The 11,207-nt window shown below is 39.7% G+C and overlaps 1 long non-coding RNA gene across 1 annotated transcript; it reads right to left on the reverse strand.

Moving 5' to 3' along the window:
- Positions 1 to 333: 333 nt before the first annotated feature.
- LOC135289136 (uncharacterized) lies at positions 334 to 10,929 on the reverse strand. Its single transcript, XR_010351934.1, has 2 exons — positions 10,857 to 10,929; positions 334 to 7,524 (listed from the first exon to the last, which is right to left on the reverse strand). It is a non-coding gene; the product is annotated as an uncharacterized LOC135289136 (long non-coding RNA).
- Between the last annotated feature and the right edge of the window lie 278 nt (positions 10,930 to 11,207).

Below are 11,207 nucleotides of genomic sequence, written 5' to 3' on the forward strand. Positions count from 1 at the left end.
GACAGTCTAACATAGGCGATAGGTATTGGAAAATAATGATAAAGAAAGTTCACATAACTCATAGTATAAAATGTAGACACCAGCCCAGGAGTGAGCAGTGTGCCCTTGACAGACCTGCAGATCAGACCTCTGCGGGTCTGAGAGAAAATATTTTAGATAATAGATAATAAACAACCTTGTGAACCAGAGCTGAAGAATCCCGACTCTTTCTTTGGCCGTCAGGCTGGGAAAAAGGGACTCTCAGATCATCCTGACAGCAGGAAACACGAGAGGTAGGGACAAGAAGAGGGGGGAACGGAATGGAACGGAACAACTACTACCAGCCTGGCAAGATTTAAGTAGCTTTTTTGCTTTTATTAACAAGCATATAATATTATTTGGCAAAACACTGGATACAAGCATGACTATTGTAAGGTCAAAACATTAAGCAATAATCTCAAAAAACTTATTCAGACCAAAACTAGCCACCAATAGTATAAAAATCACACAGGAAACAGTATGAAAAAGTCATCTCTGAAGTGAAACCAAGTAAAAAATATAGTCTTATACTCTGATAGTTTCAGTATTTTCATTATGCCGCATATCAAGGATAAAAGCTTAATGAGTGTATTGGTTTATTGTCCTTTAACCTTAATGTTGTTGCAGAAAATTAAATTACTTGGATAAAAGAACTGTATTAAACCAAAGTTTTTAAAGTTAAAATATACAGACACATCAGTCTGTCCTTCCAAACTTCGGACTCCATTTTGCAGACACACATGTAAGCAATTTTGTCCACATGAATGATTCCACTGCTTTCAGTGGAACTATTGTCTTGGTTTGAAAAGACAGGTGTCTGCTAAGGAAGGCAGGAGCTTCTCTTGAAATGGAAAATGTAAACCCCCTCCCTCTGAATTATTATAATTTTGAAATTAAGGGGCTCTTAGGTAAAGATATGGGAATAGGAATAATAGTCTTTTAATAAGAAAATTAAAAATATAAATGCAATAGTACAAAAAACCTATTGATAGAGTCAGAATACGACCTGACACCCTGTTGGTCAGGGTGGTGGTAGCAGTCCCATTAAATGGTGGCTGCAGTCCTCCTGCAGTGACAAATGTGGTTCTGTTGAAGCAGTGATCCTGTAGAAGGGTGTAGTTTTCCTCTGAAGGTCCGTTAGTAGTGTAGATAGGCCTGGTCTTCTTCTGGGAATCCAGTGGAGAAGAAAGCTGCTCCTCTGTGAATCCAGTGGGAAAAGGCTGCTTGTAATCATCCAAGTCTCAGATTATATCCAGGTAGGAATGCTTGGCTCCTCCCTCTGGACAGAGCATCTCACCATGGGATTATGTAATTTTTATCAGTCATGCAGTGAGACTCAATGGCCCATTAACAGAAGATATCACTCTGGAGGGAGGATTGGTTTGTGGAAAGATAAGGAACACTGCCCAATTAACAGAAGATAACTGTTCCACCTCTAACAGATGGTAATAGAATACACACCCCCAGCTACATCTTGTAACCTAAGACAACTATCTAGGTTAGTAATAAAGTTACCACTGTAAGAGTTTGCAGAGTTGGCCTTTTAGCCCCTGTCTTGCAATCTGATCTCAGCAGATCATGGTGACTTCAAAAAGTTTCCAAGGAGCCTTGAGGATCCACTCAAATGGCTCAAGCAACAAGAATAGTTTTAAATTTGTGTATAGGCATATCAAACTCCATTGTAAAAATATGACTGTTGGCTTCACACAAAAGGCAGGTACCTAGAGAGTGTCTGTACATGATTACAAATTTTCATGAAAGCAGAGAATGAAGTATTTTTCCATGCTGATGTTATGCACCTTAATGCTTTCTCAGCATCTGTCAGACAGAAGTCAATAACTGTCAATTACAGTTAAGTGAATCTTATGCAAACAATCTAGTATGTGTGGCTTTTTTTTTTGTTGTTATTAACTTTAGGCAGAAAAACTGAATTAATTACCAGAGCAGATACAAAACATATATTTTTCTGCAAAATACAACCTTATGTACTAAAAACATTTCTTAAGTATGGCTGAGGAAATGCATTTATTAAGATTAATGTGTTATTGTACAGACTAGTTGGCTCTTTCCAATTCTACTTAATGGTAAGATTCATAGAATTGAAAAAATAGGTTAGCTGTATAGTTCCATTCCCATCCAGTAGGGAAAAAAATGAATCTCCTAAGACTTATTATGCCATTATAACAACAATGGAGCAAGACAAGCTTTCAGACTCAGTCTATTGAAATTTTGCAGTCCTACATTCCCAGAGGTGGCAGTGTTGTGTATCTTATTGCACAACAAATAAAAATAAATATTCTCAGGTTAGATGACACACAAAAATACCAAACATAACAATGGCACAAACCAATTTTGGATAGGTTGCATCTTTTGCCTATTATTTCCACAATTCATATTGATATTTCTTGCTAGATCATCCATTTTAAAATATTGCTGATGGGCAGTTCTTGCACTTAAAGATTTTACAAGCCCATAAAATTCCAAACTTCATTCTTCAGAAAGACCCAAAACCCCCAAGAAACCACAAAAACAAAATCCCAAACAAAACCCCACTGAATGTATATATGAAAATCCCCATCTACATGGCTTTTAAATGTATAACTAGATGTTACATTTACAGTTTAAACATATGCCTTATAAAGGCATGCTTCTGTCCCACTGCACAAAAGATTAAGCAAAGCTCTTTAGACACATATAGCAAAGACATACAAATGAAAGCTATTCAAACCTAACAGGAGGAAGCCGTAAAAAATTTGTTACAATTTTATATGCCTGCACATAAAGCTGGACCTTTGAAACAAAAAATACTCTAATAATAAAACAGAATGCTTAATGTAATAAATAATTTTTATAAAGGTAATCTTTCCAGGCTCCTAAATCTTATTTATTTTCACTATATATTTTCGGTGAATTACCTATTTTTAATGAAAACTATAACTTACGAGACTCTGAGCCTGGGATAATTAATTCTCATTGCTGCTGAGGATAATGCTACAAGATGCTTTTTTATTACAATTATTTGCCAGTTTAAGTAGCTGTAAAAATTACCTCACAGTAATGCTATCTCCATTAAGATAAAAATAAATTAATCACAAACTCATCAAGACTCAGGAAATATCTATACTGAGCCAAACATTCAGATTTAAAAGTTAAAAGAAAAGAGAAGTCAGTATTGTTTTAGTCAATATAAAAATTAACTGTTTCTGAAGCTTCAAAGAAGTAAAACAGGACTTTGACCCAAGGCTTGCCTCTTATTTTAATTAATTTGTAGTCTAGTCTTTCTAAAAAGCTAGAAAGCAAACATATGATGCAGACACCATCCTAATCCCTTCCCATGGAAAATAGTTTTTTGTAATGAATATATCTAATGTCACATGATGTGAATAATAGGGTTATGGTTGGGGGGGTTTTGTCTGCTTTGTTTTTAAAAGCACTGTTGAGATTTTATTGGGTTAAGCACATTAAACAAGCAGTTACAATTATGAGCAATCACCAGCTATATGTGTTAACACTGACTACAGGTGCTGTACCTTTATTGCACTGTAAAAAATTGAGGTGATTCCAAAGGTAGTGATAAACTTGCAAACATATATTCTTTTCTATAGACTATTAGAGCAAGATTTAGAACTGAATGGAAGACAGATTTCTGAATTAACGTGTTTGTAACTTCTAACCCCTTTCAGTTGTAGAGCTACACAGGGAAACACTAAAATCCCAATAAACTTCAACAGCACTTCATCAACATCTGATCTTGCCATAAGGTCCCACAGTGTACATATACTGAGGTAGACCAATCAAAAATTTATTTATTAAACCCTTAGACTGTAGATGAACAATTAATTAGGCATTTACATGGTTTATGGGCTTGAGCTCCATGTCTTTGTCAGGTACATTAGGAGTGCATGAAGGACAGGTGTTTAAAACCATATTTGCCCTACTTGAAGGCCTCACCAGCCCCTGATTTACACTGGAAAGTATACAGTGATAGCCACATGAAGAGCTCCAGAAAGGCCTATTATGTTAACTTACCTATACATCCATATCACCTGCGTTCACTATTCTGTGTAAAACTACCAAAAATAGACTAATTCAATCCCACCTGTCTTCTTCTGTCACTTTTATTAATACTAAAAGAAGATAAAAGCTAAATTGTAGGTAAGCGAGTCCAGAAACAGTACAGGAAAACCAGAGTAAACTTCTAATTCTATCACATTCTGTCGTGGTTTGACCAGGAAGTGAGTTTCTGGGAAAGTTGTGGTCAAACCAATCAGTGGCCAGATTAGAAATTGACACCTGTTGTGGCCACTGGGGACCTGGATACACCTCTGAGAACACACAGAGGTTAAAAGCAGAGGATTCCCAGAGGGGCTTTCTCTTTTGGAGTCTGGCAGTAAGTTGAATCTGACCTCCTCCCCTGCCCAGCTGCATCTGGGTGGGGGAGGGGGAGGCCATGCGGCCTGTGGGAAGGGAGGCCGGAGCCCTGCAAGGTGCAGGGGTGGAGGAGACCTGGGATGTTTTGGGCAGCCCCCCCCCGGAGAGAGTGATAGAGACTGTGCTGGCTTGAAATTTGATATCTTGTGCCAGCACCGTGGCCAGGAGAAGAAAGGAGGAGGGGGGGCAAGGTGCCCAGGCCGGCAGACCTCAGCTGAGGTTTTAATCCCGTTGGTGCTGAAACAATGGAAGCTGTAAGAAACACTGATCCTCCCTAGCTGAGACCTGAGAAGGGACGGAGGATAGGCAGATGAGAAGAAGGCTTGAGTAAGTGAAGAAATACCAGCAGATAAGAAGCGCCCTAAATAGAGGAGATAATTTAGAGTAGCTTTAGCTAGACTTTTCTCTTACATGGCCACGAGACGGAACCAAATCTTCCTGTAATGTAGTGACTACACCTTGGGGGAGGCGGTTGGCCAAAAGCCAGGAGTGACAAGGCCATTATGAGAAGTAGAGAGAACAGAGACTGATAGGGAGGGTGTAGTAGAACCTTCTGCCTTCAGCGAAGGTTCTCTGTTCCTGAGACCCCCAGGCTCCAGGGGAGTAAATATGGGAGGGAGAGGTGTCCCAAATGGTGAGAGGCGGCCACTTCTTAGAACTAGGCAAGGCATTCTTAAAAAAACCTAAGAAGCAGTTTAGATCCATAGACAGTAGTGAAAGCACTAGATATGGAAGGAAAATAGTCACCACAGCAAATTCTCTTCGGCCGCTGCCATGTGTGACATAGAAGCACAAGAAGTTCCAACTGTGTTTCCTGGGGAGGCCCATGGCGCAAGAGGGAGATTCCTCTCTCCTGATAAACTGAAGGAAGTTGTGTGGAAGATAGTATTGGATTGAAAATTGAGTGTTAGAAGAGTGGAGAGAAGTGTTTTAGAAGTATTCCATTGTAGATTGTTGTGTGTGTTTGTTTTTCTTTTTTTTTCCCTTTTGTCTCTTATGTTGTAAATTAATAAAGTGTTGTGTTTTTCTCTCCATTCCAAAGTTAGAGCCTGCTTTGTTCTGTTTCCGAGTCACATCTCACAATAACCATTTTGGAAATATACCTTTCATAGGGGCACTGGCATTATGCCAAAGTCAAACCATGACACATTCACATTCTCTAAGGCCTTGAAATAAAGAAGTCCCATCTAATTCAGGTGTTCAAATGTAGTGGTCGCACATCATCATTTGCATAGATGGCAGTACTCCACTGGACTTACTGTGGCTCTCTTGACTGCTCCCATAGTCCAGAAGACTTTTTCTTTCTCTTTGCATTTCTTTCAATTTTGTCACCATTCACTATCTAGGGCCATAAATGAAAACAAGGCCCTCATTTCCAAGACAAACAAGTGAACTTGGAGATTCCCTCTGGCATGAGCAGAACCAGGAAAAGAAGAACTGAAAAGTCCAGTTAAGAAGAGCATGGGAGATGCACAGAGCAATGTGGTGCTTGGAAAACTCAAGAAGAGGCAGTAAGATTTAGAATCCTTGAATAAGCCTCTTATGAGATCAACCTTCTATTAGAAAGCAACATGAAGCAATGCTTTCCTCCAAAATAGGGGAGCACAGCTGGAAGAAGCAGGGTAGTGCTAACAGGCATATTGATTTTCCTAGCCATTGACATTTTAAGAAAGAATTGTTTGATATAACTGCCATTTTCAGCTGTCAGGAAAACTCAAAGAGTTTTAAATTATTGGCAGACTCCAGCTGCCAAAAATACTGCTTATCTTCTTTTCAATTACCTAAGACCCCATGTCAGACATACTCCCATCCATGCTATATATAATGCTATGCAACATAGAGCTTGCAGAAGTCACTTTAAACTACTACAACATTTTAATGAAGCTGATTATTTTAAAAAAGCCTTTCAGACAGTGTAGTCAACACTGCTAAGCACTACTGAAGGTCCATTCTCTAAGGCGCTTGCACGTCTGTGCACACACACATACACACATGGTAGTTTGCATCTCTCAGGGCTTGGCACAAGCAAAATTATCAGTTAAGGCCAGACAGTGACCTGTAATGTAATCTGACCTCAATGATGAATAGTAATTGAGCCATAAACAGCTATGGTTTCATACAGAATTAGTTTGTAGTTAACTGAAGAATTTTTAGCTAGTGAGTAGAAACTTGTGCAGCATCAATGAAAGGTGCCCAACAGCCATAGTTTTAAAAGCTAATGAAATAGCAAATATTTCCTAAAGTAAAATTTAAATTTTTCAAACCACAATTCTATGGCATATTTGCTTTAAAACAATTTCACAAGTTAAGCACTTATGAGTATTTGTTATGATTGGATGTAATTTGTGCCATGTCAAAATATTAAGGCATATTTAAAAAAATCCAGTGAACTCATTTCAAATCAGCATGCAAAGTGGAGATATTAAAACGATAAAGAACAAGCACTGTGCAGAACTAATGAAGCAATTGAATTTCTAGGCTTTTATGAAGTTTTCAATGCAGCATAATAAATATTACCAGTCACTGTATCGTTAAGTATGTTCAGTGCTCTATAGAATGGCTTGATTAAAGCTGACATAATTGGGCATACTACAGAAAACAAGAACACCTCAGGAAAACATACTGAAACAAGTTGTAAAGTTTAAAGAAAAAAAAAAGTAAAAGTAGTAATTTGGTGTTAAAAGCAACATTTTTAATTTCTCCCACACCATTTTAAGTTATTTTTGTGTAACTACAAATAGATGAATCAGGCTGAGCTCTATGGAACTCTGCAGTGTTTTCACTATCTGTAAACTCAGTGCTTGTAGAATCCTGTTGAGTAGACATTTATTTCATTTGTACAAAAAAAAAATTGTCCAAAGATCCATGCAGCACATCCCTAAAAATATTCAGTGCTGTAGAAGCACTACAGTGTTCCAAAATTATTCTGTTGGTTTGTGTCACATGAAAGTTTAGTGCTGCACTAAGGTGCCAGATGATAGTCTCTGCAAAAAAACCCCAAATGTCTTGAAAGACAATAAAGTTCTCCTACAGCAAGTTCATTTTGCATCTGTAATGTAGCAGTAGAGGTGCTTTCTGCAGGACAGAATCATCAGACAGGTTAAGGAGCAAAACCAAAATGAATTAATATACTTTATAAATAAAAGTTAGTTGTTTAAAGCTTAGAGAGACTATCAGAGTAGCTATATTTCAAAATGTTACCAAGATACCTGACCTACAGAGCTCATCCCAAAAGAATCATTCAACTTTTGTCTTAGTAATTATTCATCCTAAAAGTAGCTACCTAACACTAGGTCTGTCCATCTAGAATAGAACTTGTTCCCAGCAAGAGTCAATCACAGACCTTTGGGGAAGGGCATAAGAACAGGGCAAGTAAATAGCAAGTCTCCAGAATGCTTCCCAATCTCAAACAATTTAGGAATTTCCTAAGATAGATGTGGAGCTCTGTATTAATAGTCCTTACCCAATGATTCTTCTGTGAATTAACTCATTGCTTTTTTAAAAGCTATTGTTTTGGTTTGACTTGGAAGTAAGTTTTTAGAAAAGTTGTGGTCAAATTAATTAGTAGCTAGATTTGAAATTAGCACTTGGTGTAGCTACTGAGATTTAGATACGCTTTTGAGAACACACAAGAGTTAAAAGCAGAGCATTTTGAAAGAAACTTCTTTTTTAGATCTGGCAGGTGAGTTGGTCTGACTTCTTCTCTTGTTTAGCTGCATTTGGGTGGGGGAGGGGAAGGCTATGCGGCCTGAGGGAAGGGAGGCTGGGAGCTTTTTTAAAAAGCAGAGTTAGAAAAAGACTAGGATGGTTTGGGCAGCTCCTCCCCCCTCTCTCCTCCCCCTCTTCCCGGAGAGGATGATAGAGACTGTGCTGGCTTAAAATTTAATATCTTAGGCCGGCACCACAGCCAGGAGGAGGGGGGGGGGGGGGGGGGGGGGGGCAAGGTGCCCGGCCACAGGCAGACCGGGCTGAGCTTTTAACTCTTTTAGTATTAAAACAATAGAAGCTGTAAAAACACTAATCTTTTCTGGCAGAGAGTTTAGAGAGGACGAAAGATAAGAAAGAAGAGAAGATTTGAGTAGTTGAAAAAAATACCAGCAAATAAGAATACCTTAGATTAAAAAAAAATAATTAAAATAGCTTTAACTAGACTTTTCTCTTACATAACCACAAGCGAAACCAATTTCTTCCAATAATGCAAAGACTGCACCTTGGGGGAGGCAGTTGGCCGGAAGCCAAAAATAATAAAATCGCAAGAAAAAGTAGAAAGAACAGAAACAGAAGGGGAGGGTGTGGTAGAGCTTTCTGCCTTCAGCGAAAAATCTCTGTTCTTAAAACCCAGGCCCCAAAAAAGTAAAAATATGGAGGAAACAAGCATCACAAATAGTAAAAAAAGCCACTTCTTTGAACTAAGCAATACATTTTAAAAAAAACCTAAAAAGCAGTTTAAATGCATAGGCAGTAGTAAAAACGCTAGACATAAAAAAAAAAAAAAATAGTCACCACAGCAAATTTTCTCTGAGCGGCTGCCACATGTGACACAAAACCACAAAAAGTTCCACTGTGTTTCCGGGGGAGGCCCATGGTGCAAGAGAGAAACTCCTCTCTCCTGATAAACTAAGAAAAGCTTGTATAAAAGAAAATATTAAACTGAAATTTAAATGTTAAAAGACTAAAAAAAAAGTGTTTTAAAAGTGTTCCATTGCAAATTATTGTGTGTGGTTTTTTTCTTTTTTCCCTCATGTTTCTGTATTATAAATTATTAAAGTGTTGTGTTTTTCCCTCCATCCCCAAATAAAAACCTGCTTTATTCTGTTTCCGAATCACATCTCACAGTAACCATTTTAAAAATACACCTGCCATAAGAGCCCTGGCATTGTACCAAAATCAAACCATAACAACTATGTAAAGTTTTAGCATCTACATCCTGCAGTGCACAGTTCTACAGTTCAGGTTTATACAACATAAAGAATGGTCATAAAAGCCTCGTCTGCATGAGTCTATATGTACTTACGTGTGTGAATGGAGCAATAGTTACCTGAAAAGAGTAGGCCAAAGAGAGGAAAAGTTTACGCTGAGAATCACTGAATGACTGAGGTTGGAAGCCACTTCTGGAAGTCTGGTCCAATCAGCTCAAGCACGATCACCTTGAGTCAATTGCCCTGGACTATGTTCAAATGCCTTTTGAATATCTCCAATGAGGGATAATCCCTTCTAATGCTCTGTCATGGGTTGGCGCTGGCACAGTGCCAGCGCACCCAAGAAAATGTATTTTCCTCAAATGACTGCTGTGAGATGTGACCAGAAAGAGAGCAGAGCAGGCTCAAGCTTAGAAATAAAGAAAAAAAATATGAACCTACACTATAATAAAGGGAACACACAAAATTCAGGATAGAAACCTTCCAAAACATTCCTCTTTCCCTACCCAATTTCCACCAAAGCCCAGTGAGACAAAACCTTCGACTCTCGGTGAGGTTACCACCTCTCAGATAATCAATTCTCGGTTCATCTCTCTTCTACCATAGTCTACCACAGGAAATACAGTTGAAACCTCTTGTGTTTCCATGTCACACATGGCACCGCCCGGAGAAGATCTGCCATTGTGACATCCTCCTTCCATATACAGTGCTCTCACCACTGTCCATGGACCAAAACTGCTTATAGGGTTCCTTTTAAGGATGCTTTACCAAGTACCAAAAAACAACAGTCCCCCCCATTTTCACCTCCCCTGGGGCCAAGGGTCTTGAGAATAGAGATCTTCTTCTTCCCTGAAGACAGAGGGCACCACCACACCCTCCTCATCTTTCTCTGTTCACTCCTGTACATGGCATCACTGCAGCAGGTCACTCTCACTCCTGCACTGACAATCACTACAGCAGGTCACTCTCTTGGCTCAAACCACTGCATCCCCCTAAATGCAGTCTCTGTGTTACAGGAAAATTGTTTCAGTCCATGGCTATACAAGAAAAAGTCCAGCCAAAGGCCACTCCATCATCTCTTCCCACCTAGGATTCTTTCCCATCTTCTTCTGACATCTCAGGTCCCAGGCTGTCTCTCTTCTTTTTCAGATCAAGGAGGATTAGTTTCACAAGGTTTTCTTTGTCTAAGAAAGGGTTAAAATCTCGGGCTCTGCTGCCCTCAGGACAGATGAAATCTTACAGCACCTGCCCGGGACTCCCACGGCCGGGCACCTTCCCCCCCCCCCCCCCCCCCCCCGCCTTCTCTTTCTCCTCTGCCTTCATGCTGCCAGCACATTATATCAAATTTCAAGGTGGCACAGGCTCTCACTCTCTCTCTGGAGGGGGCTGCCCAGGACATCCCAGTGTTTCTCCACCCCTCCTTCCTGTAGGGGCTGGCCTGGTTCCAGTCCCTTTACCCCCCTTCTCTGTCTGGAGTTCCTAGCCTACCTCAGCTTAGGCCACATGGCTTCCCCTCCCCCGCCCAGCTCTGGGCGGGGGTGGTCTGAACTCTTCACTGACCGGAACACAAAGAGAAAGTCCTCTGGGAGTTCTCTGCTTTTAACCCCCTGTGTTCTCGGAGGCGTATCCATGTCTTCAGTGGTTACACCAGGTGTCAATATTCAAATCTGACCACTGATTGGTTTGGCTATAACTTCCTGAGAAAACTCACTTTCTTATCAACTTATGACATGCTCAGTCACCCTTCCAGGAAAAAAGTGTTTCTTGACATTCAGACAGAACCTCCTGTGTTTCAGCTTGTGCCCATTGACTCTTGTCCTGTCACTGGGCAACACTGAA

Source organism: Passer domesticus, chromosome W (assembly GCF_036417665.1).
Source record: "Passer domesticus isolate bPasDom1 chromosome W, bPasDom1.hap1, whole genome shotgun sequence".
NCBI lineage: Eukaryota > Metazoa > Chordata > Aves > Passeriformes > Passeridae > Passer > Passer domesticus.